The 4,309-nt window shown below is 38.4% G+C and overlaps 1 pseudogene; it reads right to left on the reverse strand.

The window, feature by feature from the left end:
• Nucleotides 1-3,264: 3,264 nt before the first annotated feature.
• Nucleotides 3,265-3,805, reverse strand: LOC125167230 (ornithine decarboxylase antizyme 2-like; annotated as a pseudogene).
• Between the last annotated feature and the right edge of the window lie 504 nt (nucleotides 3,806-4,309).

A 4,309-nucleotide genomic window follows, 5' to 3' on the forward strand; every position in this document is an offset into this window, starting at 1 on the left:
TAGAGGCTGGGGTGGGTATGGGGAGTTATGGAGAGATGTTAGTCAAAACTTCCAGTTATAAGATAAATAAGTTCTGTGATCTAATGTAGTATGGTAATTATAATTAATAATAGTTGAAAGTTGCTAAAAGTAGATCTTAAATATTCTCATCACAAAAAAGAAATGGTAATTATGTGATATGATGGAGGTCTTAGCTGGCTAATATTATGGTGATAATCATTTTTCAATATATAATGTATCAAATCAACATATTGTACATCTTTAACTTACACAATGATATGTCAATTATATCTCAGTAAAGGTGAGAAAAAAATTCTGCCTTTTTATAGGTAGCTATCAATATGTTTTTAGTGGTTTGAAGATGTCAGACTCCACATCTCTGTGATTCTTTTAGCTTTTATCATACTTGTCGTTACAGAAGCTTTAACAGATCTTCTAAGTTCTTAGAATAGTAAAATCATGTAGGAAAGGAAAGCACAAATAGGTTTCTCCTTACATATTTTGACTAGAACATAACTGAAAGGCTATAAATCAAATATCTTGTGCTGCCTCAGTTATCTCAACAGATCAGAAAAGAGTTTTGGATATTGTGTGTTGGTCAGTTCATCATATTAAATGCTATATATGCTGGCAGAGGCAACCATAAAATCCACATAAGTAACTATGGAACTTCAAATATGTTATTTTTCTAACTGGGATCATGTTCCTTCTACTCTTTGTAGATATTTCCTAATCCTTCAAGTATCCACTTAAATTTCACTTAAAAGTCTTTCCTGACTACTTTATTTTAGACAATCTCCTCCACCATTCCTTATCACAAGTCATTTGTTTCATTATCTTATCCTAGTCACAATCTCCTCCACCATTCCTTATCACAAGTCATTTGTTTCATTATCTTATCCTAATGTAATTTGTATTTAATGGTTCATTTGTTCGTTTACATTCACATTATACTCTATCAACACTATGAATTTATCATTGAACTCCTTCATGCCAGGGCCGTTTTTGTCTAGTTCATTAATATATACCAAGTGTCCAATACAATATGGCTATATAGTAGAAGCTAAGAGTCTCTATTACATAAATATATAAGCAAATGAACTTATACATCAATTAGCAAAAGATATATATATATACATATATATACACATATATATATACATACACACACACACACATATATATATATACACACACACACACACACACACACACATATATGTATGTGTGTGTGTGTATGTGTGTATACATAATAGGTTGTTACTAAGAAAACAGGAGGAACTCTTAAGATATGAGAAAATACGCAACATAGTTAAGGGCTCCAGACTGCTCAGTAGGTGAAAAAATAATAATGAGGCAAATTAAGAGATGCAGAAGGATGTTTTGATTAGCAATCAGAAAAATAAAAGGAGATGCATAATCAAAATAAGGACATCTTTCAGCATAGTTCCTTCTTCCTTCTCAGTTTGTTGGACCTTTGTATGATGGAAATTAGTCATGTCTTTGATGACATTGACTATCTCAAGTATGGTAATTTTTTTTTCTCTTTGTCCAATATTCTAGTCTCTAGCTTGTTTTGAAACTTACTTCCCATCTCCTTTTTAGGGAATTTTCAGCAACTTTTATAGTCTTCTATGCTTGTGTGTGTGTTCACACAGCAACTCCCTGGTCATAAAGAAACCCCCGTCTAATATATACCTTTACCACACCACTTTTATGTGGCTAATTCCTTCTTTTCCTATAGATGTAAATTTATGTGTCACTTGTCTGGGAAAATATGCGTTGGGTGCATTTGTTCAGGCCTCTTTAACTTCTGTGCTTCTCCAAAAGTGGCACTCACTGCACGGAAGTGTAATTCTTATTATTCATCTATTCCTTTCAATAGACTGAATGCTACAAGCACAGGGCAATGTCTAGTCTGTTCATTATTGCATCCCTAACTCCTTGCACAGAATCTGCAACATATTAGGTGTTCAGTATATATTCCAAATTAATGAATAAAAGAAGAAAACATTTAGTTATTTATGCAGCTATAGCAGGGCTTAAAAATGTCAATTTCTACTCACTCTTGCTAGTACAGAATATTGACTTTTATTATATCTGATCAATTAGCATAAAAACAGTATCTTTTTTTAAACTTTAAATCAGTTTATTGAAACAGTAACACAAAACACTTGTCTCCCTGACACCCTCACCTCCTCACCCAATCTGGATCTTTCTCCCTTCTTCTCCTGTTAGAATGAGCTGTTTAGTGAAAACAGAAAAGGGCAGGCCACTTGTACACCCACAGTCCCACCCCTAAATCCTATGGAGCAGGATCTCAGACACTACTCAGAACCAGTTGAGAGAGGAAGGGAAGTCAGCACTATACTCAGGCTGGAAGAGGCATCTAGTTCCCAAGAACAGATTCTCATACAAACCCCTGGCCATGAGTTGCTATTCCTCTTCCTCTCTGCTCTTTATGACCCTAGGAAGGAGACACCTTGGGGCCTGGGCCTGCATCCAGGAATAAGAACTCTTGGTTGTGATTTACAAATTGGAAGTTTGGCTAGTGTTTTAAGGCCAAGGCATCCCAAAGAAAGCCCTGGTGGTGGGAGTGAACTTCAAAGCCCCTATTTAAAATGCATTGATAGCATTAAACAGATAAAGCCAGTCTAACCAAATGCCAGAATAACACTAAGCTGTAAAAAAGGAAGGGGACAGACTTGGTTTCTCCAGACCAGACAAAAATGCACACCGAGGAGCCTAGGCGGAGTATAGAAAAACTCAAGTATAGAAAACATAGCCCAGGGGCTGAAAAGCCTATATTCAGGAGTCCCTGGGTTGACAGGAAGAAAAGAAAATATGCAAGTCTTAAAAACCAAAATAAGGAAGCCCAACAGCAGGGGAATCTGAACTTGACAGTCCTACCCACAAATCCTCCAGTCTTTGCCTCTGGATCCAGACAGTCCCTCCCCCTCTAGGCAATGTACTCCCCTAGGATAGATAGAGCACATCACACAGTGCAGTTTAAAAAGCTTCTAATGCCAGTTCATAAACATTTTAATTTACTATTGGTGATTACATATGAAGAATATATTTATATTGTTCTTTTTGGGAAAACAATTTCAACTAGTCAACTCAGAGAACACAATAGGCAACCCTCACTCTGAGCCCCTCAATGTCCTTCCCTAGACATCATGAAACCCCCTCCATTGTCCCAGGGCTGCCTAATTTTTTCTCTCCTCCAACTGTGGCTCTTGGGAAAAACATCCTCTATGGCCATTAATCCTCATCAGACAAGTTCTGGTCCAGGGGTAAACCATGAACATCACATATGGCCCAGAGAGAACTCAGGAATGGTCTGGATGCACAATCTCAAAGCCCTGAAGGTCTTCAGGAGTGGACTCTGTCTTCCTGGCCCTTCCTGAAGCACATGAAGACATAGTTCATTTTCACCTTCTCTTCAGAAAACTCTGGCAGTGCTAACAATCCTTCTTTGCTCCCATCAGCTGAGAATCTATTTGGGATTTTTACAAACAGGCTCTTGACGGACAGGGCTGCATCTCAGGAAGACTTTCACCTAGGTGACCTCATACTGGAAGTGGACGATGCGAGGTTTTCCATGGGTCACATGGTGCTTCTCGTCCTTATACATTATAGCTCAGAGAGAAGTATCCTTACCTCCCCTTCACCCACTGGGATCTTTGACAGTGGCTGAGGGGCATCAGGAGTACCACAGAGGCCCTGGAACAATGTGCCTGTGGCACTGGAGCTGTGGACAGTTACTCAAAGGCAGAATACTACTGTCCTGGGTGTTTATCATCCTCGGTGGTTCTGCTCAGGGTGGGAGTTGGTGGCTGCATAGAGTGGGTAGGTGGATGAGACGGTGGGTGTAGGTTCACACAGTCTTGGGTTCTGGGCGATCTCTGCACACTAAGTCCCTGTCAGGCCCTGGCCCAGAGTCATCCTTCTGCCACAGTGAATACCTTTCTCCAACTCAAACACTATCTTGATTTAAGAAGTGTGGGTGATTTTTGTTTTCTTTTTCATTTTTGCACTTAACTATGTGTTGCCTTTGGAACACTAAATTGTTTGTGTCTTTTGCTCATCTTCCTAGTAAGAAGTTATTTATTTGCTCTGTTTCTCCTAAAGACAAATGAACAAGAACCAAAAAAAAACTGCCTCATACCTGTTAGAATGGCTATTATCAAAAAGACAAGAAATAAGCATTGATGAGGATGTGGAGAAAAGAGAACACTTGTGTACTGTTGGGGGAAATATAAACCAACGCAGTAGTATGAAGGTTCCTCAAAAAATTAAAAATAGA

Source organism: Prionailurus viverrinus, chromosome B3 (genome assembly GCF_022837055.1).
Source record: "Prionailurus viverrinus isolate Anna chromosome B3, UM_Priviv_1.0, whole genome shotgun sequence".
In the NCBI taxonomy this organism is placed as follows: Eukaryota; Metazoa; Chordata; class Mammalia; order Carnivora; family Felidae; genus Prionailurus; species Prionailurus viverrinus.